The 18502-nt window shown below is 35.2% G+C and overlaps 1 long non-coding RNA gene across 1 annotated transcript in view; it reads right to left on the minus strand.

Moving 5' to 3' along the window:
- Positions 1 to 2640: 2640 nt before the first annotated feature.
- The window catches only part of LOC143679440 (uncharacterized), a 30584-nt gene continuing 14722 nt past the window's right edge, over positions 2641 to 18502 (minus strand). Inside the window, exons 2-4 of the long non-coding RNA XR_013173767.1 lie at positions 11407 to 11635; positions 10114 to 10163; positions 2641 to 2752 (exon numbers count right to left, since the gene is read on the minus strand). This is a non-coding gene — a long non-coding RNA (uncharacterized LOC143679440). The remainder of the gene's footprint in view (positions 2753 to 10113; positions 10164 to 11406; positions 11636 to 18502) is intronic.

The raw sequence follows: 18502 nt of genomic DNA on the forward strand, positions 1-18502 counted from the left end.
AGGAAATCATTTGAGAATTCCTGCAAAACACCTTTCTATAAATCTTAAATATATGTGCTATTGTACTATAAGATATGTGGAATTCACTCCATAAATAATTCAAAGTTCTTTGTTCTTATTTTTTCACAGTGACTCAGCAAGTAGCTGAGACCTACTTTCCATATTATTTTTCTTTTTAGAGTGCTAACATACCCTCTCATTAGCATCCTACACACATGCCAAACCCACGTACACATACTCACATACATGATAAGTTTAGATATTTAGGGAAAATTCAAAACAAAAATACCTACAAAACTTTCAAGTGCTAGAGTGATCTATGTAGAGTGACTGCGACAGCAGCAGTAACACAATCTAAACGTGAAAATCACATATATGTTTGTGGGTATATGTGTACATGTACATTCATACATATGTATATGTATGTGTGGGTGTATCACATAAATAGGTGATTTATTCCAGAATTACAAGGTGACAACATGCAATTTTGTAAAGCAGACCATGTTTAATGGGCTGATCTATTCCAGTGTCACTAGGTCTGTGATTAGAAACTATGGACAATTAGGATCGTATTAGGGCAGATATATTAAACTATGGTTTGGTTAAGCTAATGAAAAATTACATTTAAGTCTCCTGGAATATTTTTAAATTGTTCAATAGTTTTGGAAATGAAATAAATGAATAATTTGAGTCACTCCATATTGTAAAATTGGAATCATATGAATTTAATTTGGGTATCAAAAATGTTTTTTAACAGCTAGGTGTGTTGAGATGGAAGCCTCATTTCTTCTTTATATATACTGTTTTCCCCTTCTGTGCATTTTCAATCTTGAGTTCACTCTTTGTTCATTGACAATCTAACAATGAAAAAGACCATCTTTGATCATTATACAGTTTTCCTCAGAGATGACATCCAGTTTCACTAATTTCACTGCCATGTATCTGTACAACAAGTGGGGAAAATATCCAGTTCCCCAAACCCCACCTATCTCTTCACCATCAAAATGAAATAAAATGATAGGCTGGCTTCTAAGATATTCATGGTCCCATTTGTCAATTTTTAGAATCATTGTGATTAAATATTCAAATACATGTGATTACTTTATTCTTCTTTCTTCCATGTGTTCCTATTATTAAGGAAGTAACTGCCTCTTTTGCCTGTGAAAAAGTCTTCCATGTAATCCACACATCAGAAGTACACTCTGATATATCAGGAACTGGGGCATTTTTCAGGACCACTCTGACCCTTTCTATCTAGTTAGTTAGAGTTTGGTTTAAAAAGGAAAATTGGAAATGAATTTTATGGAGGAAGAATAAGGCTGTTATACTTTTGGATAAATCATAACACATAGCTTAGTTTCAATATAACACAATGAACAGTGAGGGGTTCCATAGTTTATTGCTATACCTTTTATTTCCATACATTTTCCTTATTTCCTATGTGGCATCTCTTTCTGGATATCACAGAAAGCAATAACAGCTGGGTTTGAGCATCCCTGTGGTCTTAAACCATAATACCATTAAATTGAATCCCAATCCAAACATCATTTCTACTATCAGCCACAATTTCTTCACGAGACTCCTGGTTATGCACATAGGACTAGCAATCGAAGAATGAGAAATCTCACGGTAAAGCCAAGGCTTTTCCTGTAAAGGGAGAATCCTTAACATCTGGAGCTCAATTCAAGTTAGGTTGTAGCTGGTGTTTGATGGAATAGAAATTTACTTTGATGTTGAAGACATGCGTTTCCGTGGTTTCCAAAGAAAACCTGGCTGCAGGCATAGTGAATATTAGTTAAAGAGAGGTTGAGTGCAATTGTGAGGGAGAGTGTTGGCCTCATCAAGGAAGTATGTCTTAAGCAACATCTAAACTCCTTAACAGAAATATGTTCCAGGCGTAGATATTAATTCTGCTGCTTTGGGCTTGGGAAAAATTATAACAAAATGAATGGAGCAACACAATGTAAATTTCTTGAGATATGGGTTTGCTCCAACTGTCGTTATAATGGCTGTTAGAATATAGATGCTAAATTTTCCTATTTGTGACTTTGGTTGAACTGAATCCAGCGCCAGAGAGAGAAACATGGATGTTTATTTCATCCTAAGTGTTTAGGCTCATTCTTATATTAATTCACTTATTCAATATATATATTTTTTTCTTTTTTGTAGGCTGTATGGCAGGGTCACATTTCAGTGTTTTTCTATGTGAGCAGCTTGTTAGCAGCTTGTTATTGCAGCACCATTTGTTGAACTTTTCGGGGTTTTTTTTTTGTGTGTGTGTGGCTTCTTTGTTTTGTTTGTTTGGGAAGTGCATGGGCTGGGAATTGAACTCGGGTCTCCCCCATGGCAGGTGAGAATTCTACCACTGAACTACCCTCACACCCCCTATTCAACCTTCTAATTGGACAACAATTATATGTCAGCTTGCATGAAATACTTATTATATAATGACGTATAATGATCTAACATATGAATTCCTAAAGCATTCAGGGACATGAAATTAAATAATTACACTTAAAATGCATAATTATAGATAAAATAATCAAAGAAGATATGAAGAATGTATGGAGAAATTATAGTATGGAGAATTTACCTCGCTTGAAGGTAGAAAATTAAAATAATTTTTAAGAGAGCATTCACCTTGATGACTTGGAATATGACCTTTATCCAAATTTGAGGAGAGTAGGAAAATGCTCCAAAAATGCAGCTAACAACATCAGGCTTTGCTTTTTCTTTCTTCACATCCTCAGAACTGAAATTGACAAAGTAAAATATCTTAAATAATATGGAGTAGAAAATATAATAAAATGTTCATCAAAATGTATGGTCTACATAGAGTTGATTAATTAAATATTATTAGAAAAATATTTCAAGCATATATATAATAGACAAAGAGATAGAGAGATAGAAAGAAAGTGATAGAGATAGAGACAGATAGATAGATAGATAGAGATGGAGATAGAGATAGATAGAGAAATGTAGTTGTTTGCTCAAAAGGACCTTGGCAGAAAATTCCACACAGTAAAAATATTTACAGCAGATATAAAAATATCTGCTATAAACCTCACCTAGATAGAAATGAAGCTTTTCTGTGACTAGTGAATTTACCATTGGAATAAGGAAGATAAGGAAGAGAAAGTAGGAGAAAATGAACGATGAAGAGATGATAGAGTATCCAAGTGCAGCTCACATTTTTTCAGATGTTAAGAGTGCATCAAATACTTGGGGAGATTTTCTATCCTTTTGAGAAAGGTGACATAACATTTAGAGGAATTAATATATGAAGATTTTTTTTAGTAACTGAGATTAATAAAGAGCTCTCAAGAAACACACACACAAGCACCCACAAATTGCCTCAGCCTACTAATAAAAAAAAAAGGGGGAAACTGCACTCCTGATTAATTATCTCTTGTAATTAATAGTGTAAAATTATCTTACTCGTGAGTTTTAGGCTGGAATAGATATTCCATGATTTGTGAGTTGAGTTATGAAATATAGGCATTTTATCAAAGCACTTTGAAGCTGAGCTGCTATGAAACAAGTAGACGCACAAACATCACTAACCATAGCCTTTTATGACTCAGAAAAGAAAAAAGAACACGAGGAGAAAAGAAACACGTCATTTATAATCTTAGTTACCAGACATCAAGCAGATGACACTTGCACATCCGAGAAAACACAAAGTACTGGGCTGAGGAAATCAGTTAATGCATCTAAAACAGACAGGGACATGATGTGCTTTTTAAAATAGATGAGGGCACTAAGTCGGACAAGGAGATCAATTATAGTTTTCCTCCGTCTTTCCAAACAGGGAATTGATTAGGAAACTGGGGTTTTATATAGTCTTTGGAGGCCTTTGATAGCAGTCTCCAAATTGATTTATAGATTACATTATCTAATCACAATAAGCAGTTCATATCTGATTATGTGATATTATGCAGAGGCATTTTTTGGTACCAAATTTGATAAATAAATTATCTTCATAAGTATATGTTTATGTTTCCCCACTTCTACATGTTAATCTCCTATTGAAGGACATGCTAGTTATGTGGATGTTATACATAAAATAACTACACTCACAAATGTATTTTTAAAGTTAAATACAAAACAATGATATTAAGAGCATTGTAAGATATATATGATCAGTTGATAGTTGAATGTCATGGATAATTCATGCTGAGATAAGGAGAATATTCATTTATTTCAAAAATATTTATTAAACTGCTACTCTGTATTAGCAAGAATTCTAGGCATTGGCAATGTACCAGTGAAAATAACTGAGATACTGTCTGGAAATATGGACAATGTTGGGAAAGAAGCTGTAATAATGCTATTCCTGAAGGATTTGATCATTTTATCAGAAGTTCTAAGTATGAATTGTTTTAATTGTTGAAATAAGCAAAGCTATATAAATTATTTCCATAAACTCCACCTCTAACTCAAAATCTCCAAGAGAGGATATAACATAGCAGTGCTGAAAAATTGAATATGGTGTCATCCATATGCAAAAATGAGAACAGATTTAACAAATCACAGATTTAAGAAAAGTGATCTTAGCTCATGCTCATGAAAAATAAGGTAACAATTTAAACAAGTGGAAGAGACCTTGATAGAACTCTTTTGAATCTTCTTAACTTAGGAAGACGTAGGCTGATAATTCAAGGCAGTTATGCACACTGCACTTATAGAAAACTATTATGATCATGAAAGATTACAAAAAATAGTCAACAAGATCGACAGGTACTGGGCATATAGACGAAAGAAGATCTAGAATCATGAATTGCATCTACATGCATGGAAGACAGGTCAAAGTTCAACAATTGTAAACATCCTAATAAAGGTTTTGAGGTAACAATGCTGTACAGTGCGATGAAAATACAGGAAAGCTCAGGTGACTCCAGGCTTCCTAGTCTGCATTTCCTTTTGTGGAAAGTGTTTGGGCAAAATTATCCTTAAGTTAATTATTTCTACCAAAGGAGAGTTGGCAAATTTCTTGAGAAGTTTCCTTTCAGGGTATAATATCTATTTTTGTGTTTAGTGTTGCCTTATTATTGCCGTCATTTTAGCATAAAAACTGACTTTAACAACTAAAATTGGGATGCATCTAGGGAAGTACTTGCATGAAATAGGAGAATGCTAAATCCCACTTCATTATATGGAAGTTAAATATATATTCTTTCCTATCATGGTGGATAAAATAATTTTCAATGATTAGATGTAAACACCCATTTAAAAATAATACAGAGATGAGGAAAGGAAGGAAATAAGGTAGTAAGGTAGAGAGAAAGGTAGGGTGGAAGGAAGGAAGATGGGTATGGGGTGGAGAAAGGGAAGGTAAAACCACTGGAAATCAATACCAATAAATTAATAATATAAGATGATGGAAGCAAGAAAACTTGAAATTTATAAAAATGTGTGTGTCTGAGGTAAAATATCTAGTAATCTACTAGAAGCTATATAAATTAATCCATGGTAATTTTAATACATATATCTAAAAGAACAATGAAAATTAAGATTGGAATACCAACCAAAAACTGTAAGGCATAGATAAATTTATAAAAATGGAGCAGGAAGAGAAGAAGGAACTACTAATATCCAATCAATTATAATTAAAGGCAAAACATGGGGCAAATAAAATCATTGAATATTGAAAAAAGGCACAAAATATATAGACATAATATGTCAAATATATTAAAACTTTAACTAATTTAAAGAAAAATAGGCTAATGTTAACTAAACTTTCTTCAAAGAATAAGACAAAATAAACACTGTGACAAAATGAAAGTAGTCGTTGAGAAAGATTAGTTTTTTAAAATTGATGTGGTAGTTTTAAATATGAAATCTTGTTCTCCACCCTTCTAAGAAGTGTGCTTACACTTTTAGTTCTTTTAAATGGTTTGCATATCCTCCTACTTATGACTACGAGATTGGCCTGTGGCAAAATTTGTTCGACAGAATAGGAAAATGTGCCAGTGTACCATTCTGAACTCAGGTCTTAAGAAGGTTTGCATGTTTCCACTGGACTTCCTGTGTTCCTGTCGTAGGCATGAGAAAAATATGGTGGCTCTATATGAGCTACCTAACCAATCTAGATCAGTGAATCCCCAGAAAATCCTCAGATATGTGTGCATAAATCCAGTTAGGTTCAACCTATATCGGGGAGCACACATTCAACAATTAAGTACTGATGTTTTATGTCATGAGTTTTCAGCTTGTTACCAACATTTTTGAACTACACATTGACTGATACAAATATATGCACCTAAACTTTAACCTATACACCTATGCTTATAATTCTATTATACTTTGATAGCTGCATCACATTTCTCTCCCTCCGATTCTCTTTATTTTCAAAGAAAAACACCAACAAATTAATCCATCATCTCCTTTTTTTATTTTTAGCTTTTTAAGTTCACCTTTATATTACTTTACAAAGAAGATTTAGGAAAAAAAAAGAACAAAGCCCAAATCTGTCATCATCAGATTCTTCTTTTGTGCTTCCATTTTCTTCTCAGCCGGGGCAGCAGTGGTAGAGGGGTAGGGCCAATGCTGGTGCAGCCCCTGTTGCTGGGGCAGGTCCACCAGCCCCCGTATTGCAGAGGCTCCCCATGTGGGCGTGGTCCAGGGCCTTTGCAAAGAAGCCAGGCCAACTTCTTTAATGAAAGAATTGGTCTCCTCCATTGCAGTGACCTCATCATCACACAGCAGGGACCGGCAGATGCGGGCACCCTGGAAGAGAGCCCTGCAGTGGACAATGGTTGGGCAGGGGGCCGCAGGTCATGGTCTAGTCACCACCTCAAGTGAGGACCTCACCACAAGTGGCCTTGGCTTCCTCGCCCAACACTTTAGAGGCAGCTAAGGAAAAAAGCCAAACCATCATATCCAACGCTTACATTTTTTATGTATATCTCAAATTCTAGTTTTATAAGTAATGTGAATATATTTCCTTTTTACCAGGAATAATATCAGAATTTTTCTGTGTACCACATTTTGTTAATCGGTTGTTGGTAGATTGTTTACATCTTTTGACTGATGTGAATAATGCCGCTGTGAACACTGGCACTCAAAGTCTGTTTGGGGCCCTGTTTTCAGTTCTTCTCGGTTTATAACTAGAAGTGAAAATGCCTGGTCATTTTGTGTATAACATTTTCATGAGCTGCAAATCTGATTTTCACAGTGGCTGTGTCATTCTACTTCCCCACCAACAATGTTTGAGGAATACATTTTTTGCACATCCTTGCCAATATTTGTTATTTTCCTTTTTGTAAAAATAATAGCCACATTAGTGATTATAAAGTGCTATCTCATTGTGTCCTTGATTTGCATTTTCCTAGTGCTACTGAGTTGCACACTTAAACATGGCTAAAAGGGAAATTTTTGTGATATATATATTAGTATATGTTGCTGCAATAATTAAAAAAAACATATATATATATATATATTTCCTTTGAATTTAGGAAATTATATTTTGCAATAAGTTCAATTAAGCCAAATTTTCCCAAATTAATGCTATAGATATTCATGTATGTGGAGGATACAAATCTCAATATATTTTATCAGTCACACTTGTATATTGCTACAGTTTTCTGGCACTTTCATATCTCTTTTCCATTTTATAGTAATCATTTTGGAAATATATGGTATACATTTTTATCTAGTTTACTTGAAATATAACTGAAATTGAGGTAAGTTTAAATATTTGCCTGAGTCAAAACATGCACTAAAATGGTGAATAAGGCAGGCTGGGTCCTTTTTGTATCTTTTTGTTCTTGTTTGATTGGTTCTTTTTGCTGTAGTGGATTTTATCAATAGACAAGGGCTCACATGAAATGCATGCTTGGTTTAGATACACAGAAAGATTTCTCTGTGCCCTTGTCTCATCTCAGAGATGCCATGGCAGTAAATTCCACTTGTCCATCATAATCCAAGAATGACTCTAAACCATTTTAAAAATGTATCTTTCACTGAGATCAATAGAAAAAATTGGACAATTGTTAAACATACATATTTAATTTTATCAAGAACTTGTAATTTATTAAATATTTCTAATCTTATTTTGAACATTAAAACTAAAAACTGTGAGAAAATTTTAATTCCAGTAATGCTACATGCTCAGTGATATTTCTTACGTATGTCTAGAACTAAAACATCTTAGACATTCAAATTTTATGATACACAATCACATTTTTGAAAATAAAAATATTATTATAAAGACAAATCATGATCCCTTTCTTTTAGCCATCCAATCCACAGTGATACTGAAGTCAAATTTTAAGTAGTTATGAAGAAGAAATTTTGGATAAGCAAAAAAGTTCCTTAAAAAAAAAAAACGGATACGAAATTGTGTGTGGAGCTAAGGGTTCTTGGAAGTGGATTAAAGGTAGATTTGGGTACCACAAAAAAGAGGGTTAAAAATTATAGACCAAAATAATGTTTTTAACTTATAGTACACATCAAAAATACATGGAGCATGATTTAAAATTAAGATGACCAGGCAGGTGGCAATTTCAAATTTTGACTCCATACAAGTGAGTTTGAGGCCCCCCAAATGCATTTTAACCTATTGCTGAGGTGATATTGATACAATTAGTTCACAGCCTCACATTTGAAATGGTGCTAAGTTTTTGAACTTCAACTTGTAAAGTAATGAGAACATTTTGGTTAAGAACAAAAAGGTTTTGAAATTGGATTATTGTTTTCACAACTTTTTGCTCTTTCTCTGCTTGTAAACTAAAGAGGTAATGATAGCACCAATTCCATTGATTTTTTTATGAGAAATAAATGAATTCATATTTGAATTCATAAAATTCCTTTATAACAATGCTTGGCACACATAACCTTCCATTAATTGTTAGTTATTATAAATGTATGGGTAATGGTGTATTACTTAATATTCTATATATGAAATTCTAGTGACTTACTTATCATCATTGATGAATGGGACACATGGAAAGTTATTTTAAAAATCTGACAGTGTTTTCAAAATGGTTTAGAAGCAGAGAAACGTTCTACTTAAAAGACCTTTGTTATGTTATGATCTGCATGTAATGTGATAGCACAAAATTGGAAAGGAAAGGATTTATTTTAACATCACATATTTTAACAAGGTATACTATTCCCTGTTGCAGGATATAATTTCAGAAATCCATATTGAGTATATCATATTAAATACCATGCAATTTATATTGTTTAATTTTCATCTTATTGTAATATAATCTTATTTATCATGGACTCTGATGATATATGGTTTCAGTATGCAAACAATAATATTTTTCTATGAAAATCTATTTTAGTTTACCTAGACAACTTTCAATAAGGACAATTTCAATCAGGTAACCACTAACATGAAAAAATTGTCCAGTGAATTTTCTGTAGATAGATAAGTAGATAAATAGGTGATAGGTTAGACAGATAATAGATAAATATTTACATTCTTATATTCTACTTATCAAGGTTCGCCTTTATAAACACTATACTGGGGATGAAAGAAAGTAAAGTTTCTGGTATTTTCCTGACTCCTTCTGAAATCTATAAAAATATTGGCTTTTACCATATCATGATATATATCTGGAAATTTTATATATATACACTCTCTCTCTCTGTATATATATATATATTGAGTGTAGACAGATGAACTATCAGGGTAGAATATTTTAAAATGAATTTCTAGATCAACAATACAAGTAAATTATTAGGAGTGTTTTATTTAAAGATGGCAGCGTTTTGGAAAGAAGCAATAAACAATACGTATAAAATAACATCATATCTGAGAATTGTTATAAAATGGATACAAAAAATATCCTAAAGATATTAAGGGTTTGAGTAGTTAATAGAAAAAATATATCATCACGTAAGCAATAACCGTATCTTTAAAACACTTCGTAGCATATCCCTTTTATCTATAATAAGAAGGGGAGAATCTTATGTGTAAAATATATTCTGTGCAAACTGAGAACTTCATGAAACAATACGGACACTTCCTTTTAATGATCATAAACTGTGCTTAGTCTATGATCTTGGTCACTTGAGAAGGTTAAGGATTATAATATCTTGAAATATGTGCATTTAAATCTTAAAAAATAGAAATAATTGGACATTGTAATAGTGGCTCACTGGCAAATTCTCTCCTGCCATGCCGGAGACACAGGTTCGATTCCCAGAGCCTGTCATGCAAAAAAAAAAGAGAAAGAATTGAAAAATTATTGCAATAATATTCAATGTTATATAGAGACTAAAGACAAAAGAGAATTCTCTCAATTTCATTTCAAGCACAGGTTGCATAGTTTAGTAAAATTATTTATTATTAAAAAAACATCTGTCCAAATAAATAGTTATATCACACCATTAGAAAAATACAGATTTTTTTAGCAGAATTGACAGAAATCATTTGATCTCAAAATCTATCTGTTCAGTATAAACAGACTATCAAGTAGAAGGGTTTTATAACAAATGTAGCAACAGAATTTTGAAATTTTTTAGTATTACTTATATTTTCATATAATATATGATGTATATTTTTGTTGTGTATGTCTGTTATTTGTTGCTTTATTTGATTTTGTTCTCCCAAAATAAAAAAAAAAGAACAGGCTAATGAAACTGTAACACTGTGAGGCTCACACATTGTGCATTGCAGTACTTTAACCAGTACGCTATGCATCTTAGCCTCCTGAAGTTGCTAAAGAGTCTAAGTACAGGTTTGATGAGCACCACATATGAGTTTTATTTATGGTTTCTCCCTGAGAATGTTTGGAAATAATTAGAGCTACTGAAACATTAGGGAAGCAAAATCAGACCTTTAGCTGCATTGTGAATTAGAGATGAGAGTTATTGAGATATTAAAAAAGAGAAAAAAATCAATGAATCCCTAGGACATTTTTACTAATCTCTCATTATTCCATTTAGACATTTCTTGATAAGAAAACACTCAGGAATAAACAGAGATATTGCTTGCATCATTACAGGAACACTTTTCTTGTGCCACTGCTCTTACAATCTCTTTGGGCCTTTAATTATACTACCATCTATTTCCTCTGCATATAAACTGTTTCCAAGCTGATGCTGTTTTCCTCTGGATTGCCATCACTTGTATTCCATTACTTCCAAAACTAGTAAGAAAACTGCCTGCAATTCTTATGGCCAGTTCTTTTTGGGGACAATTCACACAGCAAAGATTTTTTGCCCCAAAACACAGTTTTTTGTGTGTTGGGGAAGAAGTTGAAAGATATTCAGTCATATTAAAAATAGACGTGTATATGCTCTTTCTCTGTGAATTTCCCAACGGCTAATTGTTTTGATTTACTAAAGCTACTGGAATGCAATATACCAAAAAGAGTTGATTTTTACAATAGGATTTATTAACTTACAATTTATGAAAAGGTCCAAATTAAGGCACCAGTGGGATGATACCTGGACTCTGAAGAAACGCTGCTGGCATCAGGACTCCTCTGTCAGGCAAGGCACATGGCCAGCATCTGTTGGTCCTTCATACTAGATTTCCCTGCTTTTACTCCTGGTTCCAGTGGTCTCCTCTCTGAGCATCTGTGGATTCTCTCTTATCTCTTTGGCTTTTCTCTCGCACCTCTCTCTGGGTCTTTCTCTGTAAGCTCTCTCAGCCTTATTCGTCTTTCATCATCTCCTAAAATATTCCAGTAAAAAAGGATTAAGACCTACCTTGAATGGGGATCACATCTCAGTTGAAATTACCTAACCAAAAGGTCCCATCTACAAGTTTCCACCCACAGGAATGGATTAAAAGAGCATGCCTTCTTCTGGGGTAATAACAGCTTCAAACAAGCACACTAATCAACAAATATTATTTCTCCTTTCCCTCCAGCTAAGCTGCATATTAGGAGGAATATATTAAAAATGTGTAAGTATCATAAATCACAAAAGGAAAAATTTTAAAATGTTGTATTCTCTCAATATGAAAATAGATGGAGTAAATCAACTGAATTTTTTGTTGGTAAAATAATAAGCCCTATATCATACATGCTTCTCCAAGCTCTCCTTATATTATTCAGACTATTAGTTTCCCAAACCTAATACTTTTTTTTATTAACGGAAAGAAAAAAAAAAGAAATTAACACAACATTTAGAAATCATACCATTCTACATATGCACTCAGTAATTCTTAACATCATCACATAGATGCATGATCATCGTTTCTTAGTACATTTGCATCGGTTTAGAGGAACTAGCAACACAACAGAAAAAGATATAAAATGTTAATATAGAGAAAAGAAATAAAAGTAGTAATAATAGTAAAACAAACAAACAAACAAACAAAAAACCCTATAGCTCAGATGCAGCTTCATTCAGTGTTTTAACATGATTAATTTCAATTAGGTATTATTGTGCTGTCCATTTTTGAGTTTTTGTATCTAGTCCTGTTGCACAGTCCGTATCCCTTCAGCTCCAATTACCCATTATCTTACCCTGTTTCTAACTCCTGCTGGACTCTGTTACCAATGACATATTTCAAGTTTATTCTCGAATGTCCGTTCACATCAGTGGGACCATACAGAATTTGTCCTTTCGTTTTTGGCTAGACTCACTCAGCATAATGTTCTCTAGGTCCATCCATGTTATTACATGTTTCATAAGTTTATCTTGTCTTGAAGCTGCATAATATTCCATCGTACGTATATACCACAGTTTGTTTAGCCATTCTTCTGTTGATGGACATTTTGGCTGTTTCCATCTCTTTGCAATTGTAAATAACGCTGCTATAAACATTGGCGTGCAAATGTCCGTTTGTGTCTTTGCCCTTAAGTCCTTTGAGTAGATACCTAGCAATGGTATTGTTGGGTCGTATGGCAATTCTATATTTAGCTTTTTGAGGAACCGCCAAACTGCCTTCCACAGTGGTTGCACCATTTCACATTCCCACCAACAGTGGATAAGTGTGCCTCTTTTTCCGCATCCTCTCCAGCACTTGCCATTTTTGGTTTGTTGATAATGGCCATTCTGGTGGGTGTGAGATGATATCTCATTGTGGTTTTGATTTGCATTTCTCTAATGACCAGGGACATTGAGCATCTCTTCATGTGCCTCTTTGCCATCTGTATTTCCTCTTCTGGTAGGTGTCTGTTCAAGTCTTTTTCCCATTTTGTAATTGGGTTGGCTGTCTTTTTGTTGTTGAGTTGAACAATCTCTTTTAAATTCTGGATACTAGACCTTTATCTGATATGTCATTTCCAAATATTATCTCCCATTGTGTAGGCTGTCTTTCTACTTTCTTGATGAAGTTATTCGATGCACAAAAGTGTTTAATTTTGAGGAGCTCCCATTTATTTATTTATTTCTTCAGTGCTCTTGCTTTAAGGTCCATAAAACCGCCTCCAGTTGTAAGATTCATAAGATATCTCCATACATTTTCCTCTAACTGTTTTATGGTCTTAGACCTAATGTTTAGATCTTTGATCCATTTTGAGTTAACTTTTGTATAAGGTGTGAGATACAGGTCTTCTTTGATTCTTTTACATATGGCTATCCAGTTCTCTAGGCACCATTTATTGAAGAGACTGTTCTGTCCCAGGTGAGTTGGCTTGACTGCCTTATCAAAGATCAAATGTCCATAGATGAGAGGTTCTATATCTGAGCACTCTATTCGATTCCATTGTTCGATATATCTATCTTTATGCCAATACCATGCTGTTTTGACCACTGTGACTTCATAATATGCCTTAAAGTCCGGCATCGCGAGACCTCCAGCTTTGTTTTTTTTCCTCAAGATGTTTTTAGCAATTCGGGGCACCCTGCCCTTACAGATAAATTTGCTTATTGGTTTTTCCAACTCTGAAAAATAAGTTGTTGGGATTTTGATTGGTATTGCATTGAATCTGTAGATCAGTTTAGGTAGGATTGACATCTTAATTATATTTAGTCTTCCAATCCATGAACACGGTATGCCCTTCCATCTATTTAGGTCTTCTGTGATTTCTTTTCGCAGTTTTTTGTAGTTTTCTTTATATAGGTTTTTTTGTCTCTTCGGTTAAATTTATTCCTAGGTATTTTATTCTTTTAGTTGCGATTGTAAATGGGATTCGTTTCTTGATTTCCGCCTCAGCTTGTTCATTACTAGTGTATAGAAAAGCTACAGATTTTTGAATGTTGATCTTGTAGCCTGCTACTTTGCTGTACTCATTTATTAGCTCTAGTAATTTTGTTGTGGATTTTTCTGGGTTTTCACGTATAGTATCATATCGTCTGCAAACAGTGATAGTTTTACTTCTTCCTTTCCAATTTTGATGCCTTGTATTTCTTTTTCTTGTCTAATTTCCCTGGCTAGAACTTCCAACACAATGTTGAATAATAGTGGTGATAGTGGACATCCTTGTCTTGTTCCTGATCTTAGGGGTAAAGTTTTCAATTTTTCCCCACTGAGGATGATATTAGCTGTGGGTTTTTCATATATTCCCTCTATCATTTTAAGGAAATTCCCTTGTATTCCTATCTCTTGAAGTGTTTTCAACAGGAAAGCATGTTGAATCTTGTCAAATGCCTTTTCTGCATCAATTGAGATGATCATGTGATTTTTATGCTTTGATTTGTTGATGTGGTATATTACATTAATTGATTTTCTTTTGTTGAACCATCCTTGCATACCTGGGATGAATCCTACTTGGTCATGATGTATAATTCTTTTAATGTGTTGTTGGATACGATTTGCTAGAATTTTGTTGAGGATTTTTGCATTTGTATTCATTAGAGAGATTGGTCTGTAGTTTTCTTTTTTTGTAATATCTTTGCCTGTTTTGGTATGAGGGTGATGTTGGCTTCATAGAATGAGTTAGGTAGTTTTCCCTAAACTTTGATTATGTTGAAGAGTTTGAGGAGAGTTCGTACTAATTCTTTCTGGAATGTTTGATAGAATTCACATGTGAAGCCGTCTGGTCCTGGAGTTTTCTTTTTAGGGAGCTTCTGAATGACTAATTCAACTCTTTACTTGTGATTGGTTTGTTGAGGTCATCTATGTCTTCTTGGGTCAAAGTTGGTTGTTCATGTCTTTCCAGGAACCTGTCCATTTCATCTAAATTGTTGTATTTATTAGCATAAAGTTGTTCATAGTATCCTGTTATTACCACCTTTATTTCTGTGAGGTCAGTAGTTATGTCTCCTCTTCCATTTCTGATCTTATTTATTTGCATCCTCTCTCTTCTTCTTTTTGTCAATCTTGCTAAGGGCCCATCAATATTATTGATTCTCTCATAGAATCAACTTCTGGTCTTATTGATTTTCTCTATTGTTTTCATGTTTTCAATTTCATTTATTTCTGCTCTAATCTTTGTTATTTCTTTCCTTTTGCTTGCTTTGGGATTAGTTTGCTGTTCTTTCTCCAGTTCTTCCAAATGGACAGTTAATTCCTGCATTTTTGCCTTTCCTTCTTTTCTGATATAGGCACTTAGGGCAATAAATTTCCCTCTTAGCACTGCCTTTGCTGCGTCCCATAAGTTTTGATATGTTGTGTCTTCATTTTCATTCGCCTCTAGGTATTTACTAATTTCTCTTGCAATTTCTTCCTTGACCCACTTGTTGTTTCAGAGTGTGTTTTGAGCCTCCATGTATTTGTGAATTTTCTGACCCTCTGCCTATTATTGATTTCCAACTTCATTCCTTTATGATCCGAGAAAGTGTTGTGTATGATTTCAATCTTTTTAAATTTGTTAAGACTTGCTTTGTGACCCAGCATATGGTCTATCTTTGAGAATGATCCATGAGCACATGAAAAAAAGGTGTATCCTGCTGTTGAGGGATGTAATTTCCTATAAATGTCTGTTAAGTCAAGCTCATTTATAGTAATATTCAGATTCTCTATTTCTTTATTGATCCTCTGTCTAGATGTTCTGTCCATTGATGAGAGTGGTGAATTGAATCTCCAACTATTATGGTATATGTGTCTATTTCCCTTTTCAGTGTTTGCAGTGTATTCCTCACGTATTTTGGGGCATTCTTGTTCGGTGCGTAAATATTTATGATTGTTATGTCTTCTTGTTTAATTGTTCCATTTATTAGTATATAGTGTCCTTCTTTGTCTCTTTTAACTGTTTTACATTTGAAGTCTAATTTGTTGGATATTAGTATAGCCACTCCTGCTCTTTTCTGGTTGTTATTTGCATGAAATATCTTTTCCCAACCTTTCATTTTCAACCTATATTTATCTTTGCGTCTAAAATGTGTTTCCTGTAGACAGCATATAGAAGGATCCTGTTTTTTAATCCATTCTGCCAGTCTATGTCTTTTGATTGGGGAATTCAGTCCATTAACATTTAGAGTTATTACTGTTTGGATAATATTTTCCTCTACCATTTTGCCTTTTGTATTATATATATCATATCTGACTTTCCTTCTTTCTACACTCTTCTCCATGCATCTCTCTTCTGTCTTTTTGTATCTGACTCTAGTGCTCCCTTTAGTATTTCTTGCAGAGCTGGTCTCTTGGTCACAAATTCTCTCAGTGACTTTTTGTCTGAGAATGTTTTAATTTCTCCCTCATTTTTGAAGGACAATTTTGCTGGATATAGGAGTCTTGGTTGGCAGTTTTTCTCTTTTAGTAACTTAAATATATCATCCCACTGTCTTCTAGCTTCCATGGTTTCTGCTGACAAATCTACACATAGTCTTATTGGGTTTCCCTTGTATGTGATGGATTGCTTCTCTCTCGCTGCTTTCAAGATCCTCTCTTTCTCTTTGACCTCTGACATTCTAACTAGTAAGTGTCTTGGGGAATGCCTATTTGGGTCTAATCTCTTTGGGGTGCGCTGCACTTCTTGGATCTGTAATTTTAGGTCTTTCATAAAAGTTGGGAAATTTTCAGTGATAATTTCTTCCATTAGTTTTTCTCCTCTTTTTCCCTTCTCTTCTCCTTCTGGGACACCCACAACACGTATATTTGTGCAGTTCACATTGTCCTTGAGTTCCCTGATACCCTGTTCAAATTTTTCCATTCTTTTCCAGATAGTTTCTGTTTCTTTTTGGAATTCAGATGTTCCATCCTCCAAATCACTAATTCTATCTTCTGTCTCTTTAAATCTGTCATTGTAGGTATCCATTGTTTTTTCCATCTTTTCTACTTTATCCTTCACTTCCATAAGGTCTGTGATTTGTTTTTTCAGTTTTTCTATTTCTTCTTTTTGATCAGCCCATGTCTTCTTCATGTCCTCCCTCAATTTATCGATTTCGTTTTTGAAGAGGTTTTCCATTTCTGTTCGTACATTCAGCATTAGTTGTTTCAGCTCCTGTATCTCATTTGAACTATTGGTTTGTTCCTTTGACTGGGCCATATTTTCAGTTTTCTGAGCATGATCCGTTATCTTCTGCTGGCGTCTGGGCATTTAGTCAGATTTCCCTGGGTGTTGGATCCCACAGGTTGAAAGATTTTTCTGTGAAATCTCTGTGCTCTATTTTTCTTATCCTGCCCAGTAGGTGGCGCTCGTGGCACACGTTTGTGTACGGGTTCCACCAGTGAATGTTGCTGTGGGTCCTTTAACTCTGGAAAGTTCTCGCTGTAGGGGAGGTTCGGCAGCCGAAGCGTCTTGGAAGAGTGCCAGCCGGCCCAGAGTTCCAAACGCGGGGAGGGTCGCCGGCTGCCGCAGCACGGGAGAGCGTCTGGCCGAATTACCTAGTCGGCCCGGTGCGCCAAGCGTGGCGGGAGGGCACCAACTGTCGCAGCCCGGGAGAGTGCACTGTTCCCAGCCGGACCAGGGAGTCACGTGTTTGGAAGGGACCCCCCCGTCACTGTTCTCCGTATTCTGGGGATTTCCTACCGAACTCTCTCAGTTGGTCCGGGGGGCCTCGCGTGGTGGGGGTGCCAGCTGCCGCGGCCCAAGGGGACCGCCTGTCCAATTCTGCCAGCTGGCCTGGGAAGGAGGAAGGGAGGGACTCCGGCCACTTGCCGTCCCACCCAGGAAAGCCCGCGCCCCTTGGTGATCTCACCGGAGCTGGTTCTCCCAGACAGTCAGCCATTCCAGGATGGGGTACGCCATCCCTTTGATCTCCGTCGTGGCTCCGGGAGCTGCTCTGTATTGTCTCCACTCCCCCAGTAGCTGTTCTGGAGGAGGAAAGGTGAGGGTGGCAAGGCTGTGGAGGCCAGTGGCGGAGGAGCCGGTGAAGGCAGAAGAGGAGGGCGGGCGGGTCGGCTGCTGCGGGGCGTGGGCGCCGCGCGGCGGGCCGGCGGACAAAGAGAGAGGGGAGAGGAGGGCAGGCGGGTCGGCTGCCCAAACCTAATATTTAATATTTTATTGAATCTGGAAAATTGTAGGACCATTTGGTAGGAAATAATCACATATTCTGAAATCAATGAAACTGTAATAATTCCCATGATTACATATATCCAGAATGTTTCCATTTTTCTGAGAAAATTAGAAGAGAAAACCAACATTTTGAAAAGCAATTTTCCTCTAAAACTTAGGTTACTGTGAGTTTTTCATTAGAGAAACCGTGTGTTTACAGAACAATCAGGATTCCTATATGCCACCCCACCACCAACATTTGAATTGCCATG

The sequence above is a fragment of the Tamandua tetradactyla genome, chromosome 4 (assembly GCF_023851605.1).
Source record: "Tamandua tetradactyla isolate mTamTet1 chromosome 4, mTamTet1.pri, whole genome shotgun sequence".
In the NCBI taxonomy this organism is placed as follows: domain Eukaryota; kingdom Metazoa; phylum Chordata; class Mammalia; order Pilosa; family Myrmecophagidae; genus Tamandua; species Tamandua tetradactyla.